At 41.7% G+C, this 9,768-nt stretch overlaps 1 pseudogene; it reads left to right on the top strand.

Annotated features, from left to right (window-relative positions):
• Positions 1–2,004: 2,004 nt before the first annotated feature.
• LOC136991334 (tigger transposable element-derived protein 1-like) lies at positions 2,005–4,506 on the top strand (annotated as a pseudogene).
• Positions 4,507–9,768: the final 5,262 nt, after the last annotated feature.

Here is a 9,768-nt window from a genome sequence, read left to right as displayed (position 1 = left end):
TGCACAGCTTCATCCAAACAGGCAGCATCACATGCCAGTGTTCATGGCTGAGCTATTTGCACTACCCTCTGCTTCCACTGAACCCTTCCTTGGGACCCAAGTAGTGACTGCAAGCAAATGCTGAGCTAAGGTACAGGCCAGTATATTGGCTTTACTTGCCCCTCACCCCCCCCCCTTTTTTTTTTCTCTCCCCCTTTTATTAACTCTTTGAAAGGTATATCTTACAAACCCACTGATGAGTGAGAAACTGAGTGCAACATTTGTCTCAGCAAAAATAACTAGAAAGCCAGAATTTCATCTTTCATAAATCTATTGCTTGACACATGGATATAAGACGACTTCCAGTAAATATTGCTAAACAGGGCCTATATGTAAATTCACATTCCAATTCAAACAACTTGTTTGGTTCAACTGAATGATCTTAACAGCTTTCTATAGATTTCATTTCTTGAGCTCCCAGTTCTTCAGACCAGAATAAAAAGTATAAGGGATTCATTCCCCAGCTGAGTTCATACCTTACCACCAGTGTAAGCCTTGAATACATCTACATTTTAATTGCAAGAATAAGCATACTTTACAGTCTAAACTAACTAGTCCTGAAACTGGCAAGACAGAGCCTCAGTCAGTGCATAACTGGGTGCAGGCTACAGACCAGGCTCTGGGCTGACAAGCCCCAAAGCATTTGTTCAACTCTACAGCGAGTCTCTGCATTTTGCTGTAGCAGCTGCTCACTGAAGCAGGCAGCATCCCTCATTACTCAAATGAAGAACCAATCTTCAGGGCAGACAATTTTGGAAAATGAATTTCTGTATGTGAGCCTCTCCATCTCATCTCATTCACTGACCAAAACCAAAAACAGTCCATATAACACATTCATAAAACAGTCTCGAACTTTGTATGTTCATGAAAGAGCTTTTAATGTTTATTTACGCTGCTGGAACAGTCATTGATTTTCCATGGAGTACAGTAATTACATTCTACCCAAAGTTTTAACATTACACATCTTAATTATTTACCACATTATGTGTTTAATGGTGCATTGTATTACTTACTTTGGGTAATATATCTCCAACATTATGATACATCAAGCCAGGCAATAAAATTATTATGTAGAGAGAGGCAGCTTAACACTTTTCCTTCATTGCTGATAGCCCTGCTTGTCTTCTAAGTCTGCGAATAATTTCCCTCTTTCATTTAGTCAGTTGCCTGGAAGGGTTTTCTAAAAAACTTTGAGGACCTCAAACTTAACTGAATATGAAACAGAAAGGACATGCCACACAATTTAGGCTTATCGAGTTTATTACTGGTACACTGGTCCTTTGATGGCTGATTTTGCATTAGCAAACACCTAAAACTGAAGCCTTTTGGCTAAAAATTAAATAAAACTGCATAGATTCCAGTAACAGGATGACTTAGCAATTTGTTTTCCCCTTTGGTAATTTAAATTTGTGTGTTACTGTAAAAAGAGAGAGGAAAAAATGATTTATTTGCAGTGAGCATGCAAGACTTTACTAAAATATATTTTCCTATAATAACAAAGTGTTAAACTACAGAACTGCAGAACAGAATCTTAACACATCCAAAGAAAAACATGGTTAAGCTTGGAGTTTGGAGGGAAAACGTTTGCTAGATGTGCAATTTTTAAATTACTGAAACAGCAAGGATTCAAAGTTAGTCTTTCTAAAGGGATGCTGCTAGCCGTAACATTCCCTGAAGTCCATGGTCTGGAAAAAGGAACAGTGAGCTGAGACCTCTGTATGCCTAAATCATCTTTGCTTTCCTCACCAAATTCTGCTTCTGCATACAGCTCTGCGCTCAGTCTCATGCTATTCCAGTATTTCTCACGTAAGTAGCACCCATAAAGATGGGAAGTATGTGCATGCACGGGCGTGTGAGCACCTCCAAAACATGAAGTGTGTGCACGCATATACATGTGAATAGAAAAAAGAAAGAATTTGTCACAGCAAATTCACCTCAGCTGTCCAAAGGCGCCTGTCCTCACTGATGGTACGGGATCCAGAACTGGAAGCCACTAGGTAGAGAGGAACAGGAAGGCAGTGGGAAGGAAACAGTGAGCGCTCCCTACTCACAGTGGCATGTGGTGTGTGATGTCAAAATGTAAGGGAAGAGGGGGGAAAAAAGCAGCATTAGCTGCAGATACTATCTTTCCAAGAGAAGTAACAGAAATTCTGAGAGAAAAATTTAAAAACTAGGAAAAGAATAGATAAAATACAGTAGCTCTGAACCAAAGGGTGAACCACAAAGCTAGTACAGGCATACCTTGTCTTATTGCACTTCACTTTATTGAGCTTTGCAGATATTGGGGGTTTTTTTTGTTTGCTTGTTTGTTTTTTTTTAACAGATTGAAGGTTTGTGGCAAGCCTGCATCGAGCAAGGCTATCGACACCATTTTTCCAACAGCACGTGCTCACTTCGTGTCTCCGTGTCACATTTTGGTAATTCTCGCAATATTTCAAACTTTTTCATTATTATTGTATCTGTTATGGTGACCTGTGATCAGTGATCTCTGATGTTACTATTGGAATTGTTTTGGGGCACCACGAACCACGCCCATATAAGATGGCAAACTTAATTGATAAATGTTGTGTGGGTTCTGACTGCTCCACCGACCGGCCGTTCCCCCATCTCTCTCCCTCTCCTCAGGCCTCCCTATTCCCTGAGACACAACAACATTGAAATTAGGCCAATTAACAACCTTACAGTGGCCTCTAAGTGTTCAAGTGAAAGGAAGAGTTGCACGTCTCTCACTTGAAATCAAGAGCTAGAAATGATGAAGCTTAGTGAGGAAGGCATGGCAAAAGCCGAGAGAGGCTGAAAGCTCGGTCTCTTGCGCCAAACAGTTAGCCAAGTTGCGAATGCAAAGGAAAAGGTCTTGAAGGAAATTCAAAGCGCTACTCCAGTGAACACACAAATGATAAGAAAGCAAAACAGCCTTATTGCTGATACAGAGAAAGTTTGAGTGGTCTGGACAGAAGATCAGCCCAGCCACAACATTCCCTTAAGCCAAAGCCTAATCCAGAGCAAGGCTCTAACTCTCTTCAATTCTATGAAGGCTGAGAGAGGTGAGGAAGCTGCAGAAGAAAACTCTGAAGCTAGCAGAGGCTGGTTCATGAGGTTTAAGGAAAGAAGCCGTCTCCATAACATAAAAGCACAAGGTGAAGCAGCAAGGGCTGATGTAGAAGCTGCAGCAAGTTATCCGGAAGATCTAGCTAAGAGAATTGAGGAAGGTGGCTACACTGAACAACAGATTTTCAATGTAGACAGAACAGCCTTCTATTGGAAGAAGATGCCATCTAGGACTTCCATAGCTCGAGAGGAGAAGTCAATGCCTGGCTTCAAAGCTTCAAAGGACAGGCTGACTCTCTCGTTAGGGGCTAATGCAGCTGGTGACTTTAAGTTGAAGCCAATGCTCATTTACCATTCCGAAAATCCTAGGGCCCTCAAGAATTACGTAAAATCTACTCTGCCTGTGCTCTATAAATGGAACAACAAAGCCTGGATGACAGCACATCTGTTTACAACACAGTTTACTGAATATTTTAAGCCCACTGTTGAGCTCTACAGCTCAGGAAAAAAAAGATTCCTTTCAAAATATTACTGCCCATTGACAATGCACCTGGTCACCCAAGAGCTCCGATGGAGATGTACAACGAGATTCATGTTGTTTTCATGCCTGCTAACACAACATCCATTCTGCAGCCCATGGATCAAGGACTAATTTCAACTTTCAAGTCTTATTATTTAAGAAATACATTTCGTAAGGCTAGAGCTGCCATAGATAGTGATTCCTCTGATGGATCTGGGCAAAGCAAATTGAAAACCTCCTGGAAAGGATTCACCATCCTAGATGCCATTAAGAACATTCGCGATTCATGGGAGGAGGTCAAAATATCAATACTAACAGGAGTTTGGAAGAAGTTGATTCCAACCCGCAGGGATGACTTGGAGGGGTTCAAGACTTCAGCGGAGGAAGGAACTGCAGATGTGGTGGGAATAGCAAGAGAACTAGAATTAGAAGCGGAGCCTGAAGATGTGACTGAATTGCTGCAATCTCATGATCAAACTTTAACGCATGAGGAGTTGCTTCTTACGGATGAGCAAAGAAAATGGTTTCTTGAGATGGAATCTACTCCTGGTGAAGATGCTGTGAACATTGTTGAAATGACAACAAAGGATTTAGAATATTACATACACTTAGTTGATGAAGCAGCGGCACGGTTCGAGGGGATTGACTCCAGTTTTGAAAGAAGTTCTATTGTGGGTAAAATGCTATCAAACAGCATCGCACGCTACAGAGAAATCCTTTGTGAAAGGAAGAGTCAATCGATGCGGCAAACTTCACTGCTGTCTTATTTTAAGAAATTGCCACAGCCACCCCAACCTCCAGCAACCACCACCCTGATCAGTCAGCAGCCATCAACATCGAGGCAAGACTCTCCATCAGCAAAAAGATTACAACTCGCTGAGGGCTCAGATGATGGTTAGCAATTTTTAGCAATAAAGTATGTTTTTTAATTAAAGTATGTACATTGCTTTTTTAGACACATTGCTACCGCACACTTAATAGACTACAGTATAGTGTAAACATAACTTTTATATGCACTGGGAAACCAAAAAATTCATGTGACTCGCTTTACTGCAATATTTGCTTTATTGCGGTGGTCTGGAACCAAACCCACAATATCTCCCAGGTATGTCTGTAGACTGCGAGGACAGGAAATCAATTACATTTGCCTTTCATATGGTTTCTAATTGCTAAGAATCTGTGTTTAAGCAAAGCATGAAGTACTCTGATCTCAGATGTATGAATTCGTGCTCTGACAAATAAAACACTTCTGAAGAGAAGAAAGGGGAAAATCACAAGAAAAATTTAAAGGGGGAATAACTATGCCTTAGTTCAAGGTATGTTAACGGTATGCTAAACAGGAGTTCTGAAAGCAGACACTGACTGAGCGAAGTTTTTTTCTCCGCAGAGAACTGTGGCATTAGAGATGTAAAGGTACAACTGACACTGTGTGCAGGTGGAAACAACCGAAGGTACAAAAGGAAGCGTTCCTGCACCATGCAGTGTAGTGTGGAGATCTCTAGGCTATCTGTAAATCTTGTTACACATACTCAACATCTCAGATCAGATGGAGCAATGACACCACTGGGCATTCACTGCCCTGATTCCTTCCCCTACTCTTCTCTTTCCTGTCCTTGTACAAAAGTCTGTCCTCATTTAGTTGGCCAAAACCAGTGCCTTCACAGTGCTGCTGTAAGACCAACTACAAAGCTTGGCTAAGAGCAGTCTTTTACCATGGACTAACACCAGTACAAGTCTGCCAGATCTTGGCCAGGCTTGTTTAACTCCATGCTGTGTCTACCCTTATACTTGCAAGGCTGCAATTTCAGCACAGCAGAAGAATGAGGGAGTTGCATTTTCTCTTTTTTCTCTTCAGCACGTTTTAGCTAATCAGTGGAAAGCAAAACCCGCCCTGAGTAGCAACACTGCTCTGCCACCATAGCTAACGTTTCTCTTTCCCTCTCAGAAGGGCAATCAGCAGCAGCTTCTAACTACCACTTCTAACAGCCTGCTAGATAGACAGGTTTCCTCATTCAAAACTCTTTGTAGCGTAGAAGGAAAAAAATGACATTGCTCAGCCCTGCTCAATACATTGGATTTCAAAGAGTTCAACTGTTTTTCCTTCTATCCTCTGACTTCAGGGTGAAACTCCTGATATTTTAAGTGGCAACTATTTGCCACGGAACCAAGCAGGTCAGTGTCTCCATATTTGAAAGCCCGCATTTTATTCAAGCATTTATATATTTAAGCATTTAACAGCACACAGCAATAGCTCTTGCTCACATCTTTGTCCCTCTTGGCCTCTGAAATTAACAGACCAGAGTTCAGAGCAGTCACAGGCTTGTCACAGACTGCCCACAGTCAGAACTGTCCACACACAAAGCAAGCTGCAGCCAAGCACGGCATAAGGTGCTCTCCTGGAGAAATTAGTTTGTCAGAGCTATTCCACAACCTTGTCATTGTAAAAGGAAAGCTGCTATCTCAGAGATCAAGGGGCTTGGGTCCGAATGACCCTTTCCCTTCTCCCCTGAAGAGATGAGCCTTCCAAAGTGCTATCTAGGATCCATTCACCCAACAGGCCCCAGCAAGCTGTGAAACACAGAAGAAACTTCACTGTTAAATGAGTGGCCATGTCTCTGTCTGCTCCCCTGGGGCATACAAAAATAGGCCAAAACTCTTAAATTTCCTTTGCCTAGAGAAGTCTCTTCTAGAAATGCACTAGCATTTTAGACTAGCTAGCAATTAAGATCTGACTTGGTAAATCTTCCACTGATAGTGAATATCTGTGGCCTGTAGGTGTTTCTGGTTTTTAACCATTTTTTCATTACACCTGTGATAGAAGCCTTGCTCTCACCCACTGAAGTCCTCACTCCATCCACAGACACCAACCCAGTGGGACCCCTGGATTTTCCTTGGGATGCAAGAATAATTACATTGGCTTTGTGCCACTGCGGGGCAGACAGGAGATTTAAAGCAAAATTACATGGGAAAATGTAATGGCATTTGGAACTTTCAGAACAATTTGCTTTTCCTGTGTCAGTCTAAGCTCAGCTCACAGACTACCCTTCATAGTCAATCTCCCCCAGCCATCTCTCAATATACTGCAAACAAGATTAAGCTTTTGTTACTGTCTCAAAGTCAATCAGAGTCATCTGCAGCAGACAAGGAATGAAGGAGTTTTTTTTAACTTGCTCCTTATCCTTTGGTGATAAGGTTCTTTCCTTTTCAGCTACTTTCCAAATTGGGAGAAATGTTTTTCTCTCTCACTTTTTTGCAAACTTTGGAGACTTCTTCCCCTTCCTTTGGAGCCCATTCACTTTGAAGAACATTTTACCTGTGGAACCTAACTTTGAAGTATTTTCATTTTTTTAACAGCAGCAGTGGTCCAGCTCATTATAGTTATTTTAACACATACCTTTCAACTCTCAGCTTTGAAGGGCTCTGTTCCTTTCTCTCTGCTATATTAATTTCACTGATATTGCAGATCCTGGGTTATTTGGGGCGGCAGGGAGGGTTGTTGTTGTTGTTCGTTTTGAAGGTTTTTTGTTTTTAAGAACTGTGGTTTGCCTTTTAGATATAGAATGCTTCCACTCTGGTACGTTCCTTGAAAGGAATGATTACAGAGGCCACAGTGATTATAATGGAGATGGATGATGTCTGAAAGGACAATGGTTTGCATTTCAAATGGGTGGGGGGGCATTTATTCCCCTTTTCTGAAAAAATGTTTCATGGATGACTCTTCATTGCACAAACACTTCTATTCACAACCTTTCCAGTCTTAGGAAATCAAATAAAATGCAGATCTCTCACGTCTATGTAAGAACGAGCAGGATACTATGTTCACTGGCATCTAGCACAAAAGCACCTCAACTGTAATGCTTTCATTCATTGCTCAGAATTGCAGCTTCTTTGAAGATCTGGTCTACACTTAGCATCAGTGGTCGCAGGGACAGAGAGATGCTACCCCACTGAGCTGCAACATAGCAGAACTGCACGCTCAAAGTGGCCCAGCTGAAAGATTCATTTCCAAGCAGCAAACTATCTTGAAGTGCCCTCCCTTGCCACTGAATCCTCATGCGTTGAAATAGCAAAGCACTCACACCATCACATGATCCAATATGCAGGGACTGCCAAGTTGGCATTCAGGTCTGGAACTGGCTCACCCAGGAAGGTCCAATAAAAGAAAAGGTTTTTTTTCCAGACTCTTTCATGAGTGAAATCAAACTTACATGGTTAAATGGCTAAAGAGATGCATCTGGTACGCTCTCTCACCCTGCTAGCAGTTGCACACTTTACACTGACTTGTTCTATTGGCTTCAGTTTGGCCATAAGGCGCATAAAAGCATTCAGTGCATAAAGTTAAACATTTTCTCTGTGATATTGCAATCGTAAGATAAGGTCTCAGCTGCTAGATGTAAAGAGGAAGAATGAACCAAAGAAGGGTGATAGGCAGCTGAAAAACACTCAGTCTGCAAGAAACAGGATATCAAGGTTTGTACCTTGGAAAAGGGAGATTGTTTGGTTTTGCTTTTCTGCTTATACACTGAAATTCTCTTTCTTGAGAAGATTAAAGTCTTAAAAAAGAACTTTCGTGAGCGTAATTCTTCATTTGGGGAGAACAAAACTGAAAGATTATTCCCAGCTACATACTGACTTCAGACACATCCCATCCACCTTTGAGAGTGCAGTTCCAAGACAGTGCAGTTGATGTAACCGCAGACATGCTCACCTAGAATGAGCAGGGTGAAACCCACTTACATAAATGCAATAGCAACTACATTCATAAAATCAGTGTCTGTTCACACGGCTCAGGACAACAAGATGAAGCTTAATCACGTAATCATGCTTTATCCCACAACAAATAATCTAGCCAGACTTGGCTCTTCCCACCTTTCTCCTCTCAGGGCTAACTTTTGTCTTCAATCGGATTTTAACAGGGTTTATTAGTGAGGGTGTAGCTGAGCACAAATGCTTGAATCCCAACTTCAAGATTTCAGAGAGATTTCTACATTACTGTTAACAAACAGATATGCATTAAGGTTAGAGTCCTATTAGGGCAAGTTAGGCGCTGAGTAGTAAAAGGCGGCTACCTTCCTCATTCATGAAGTGGTCTGCGCATTTGCATGTCTGCTGAGATTTTTTGGTAACTTGTGTATCTGCTATCCTTTTCCTCTCAATTCTTCTGCATTTCCCTTGCCATCTTCAGCCATGAATTTTCCAACATCATAGCTCAAGTAAAGCAATATACATAAAAATATACACATGAACACACACACAGAAGTGTGCATACACAGACACAAAGTGTACAGTATAAAGCTGTACAGCATAAACAGTGTTTTAAGTGAGTGTGTACCAAATATGATGATTAGCATTTTCACTATGTTTTGCTCTTCAGTAACCCCCCGGGGGGGGGGGGGCTGTCATTTTTATTCTTTCTTTGTAAGTATGTAGGTGTACATATATAGATAGATTTGGGGGGGGGGGGTGGAATTAAGCAGGCGGGTATTTGCAGCATTTAGGAAAACCAAGCAAGACAAACTGTCCTGCATGCTTGCAGTCCTGCTTTGATGCAAAGCAAAGGCTAAGTGCATCCCTCATTTCTTTGCACTCTAGATAGGAGCTTTCAGAGACTAATCCTGATTCCTGGGAGTAAGATTTGTCATGTTTTCTAATGAAGAAAGTTGCCTGGAAGACCAGGATAAGTTACAGCACCACTACTTTAGATCTCTGCTACTCCCTCCAAAGTAAAATGTCCACTTTTCTCATGAAGAACTGAAAGATCCAGACAAGCTCAGAGTCAGGCCACAGCCTGAAACTTCTCCTCCGCTTGCACACTGGGTTGTCAGTTGGGTGGCAGACCTATTCTGTGTATAAGGAGGGATACTGAATTGAAAGACAGACAAACTAAGCATGTGCAGAGGCATTCTGAAAGGAAGAACACAAGAAGTAAGAATTTTAGCTTATCATTAGCTTACAATCTTCCAGTTGTAGCTGGCAATTGCACCTTGTCTACAGCTTGATTCTGCACCAGTAGAAGCCATTTGCAAGTCTCCTGCTGGCATAGCTAGAAGCAGGTTGATCCCCATTAAGAGAGGAAAACAGACACTCATTTCATGGGGGCAAGAAACCCCAAGAGTAGTTCCCACCTAGTCCTTGAATTCTGAGCTATGTCTTTTCCTCTT

Source organism: Apteryx mantelli, chromosome 2 (genome assembly GCF_036417845.1).
Source record: "Apteryx mantelli isolate bAptMan1 chromosome 2, bAptMan1.hap1, whole genome shotgun sequence".
In the NCBI taxonomy this organism is placed as follows: domain Eukaryota; kingdom Metazoa; phylum Chordata; class Aves; order Apterygiformes; family Apterygidae; genus Apteryx; species Apteryx mantelli.
This window is presented reverse-complemented; position numbering and strand designations above follow the sequence as displayed.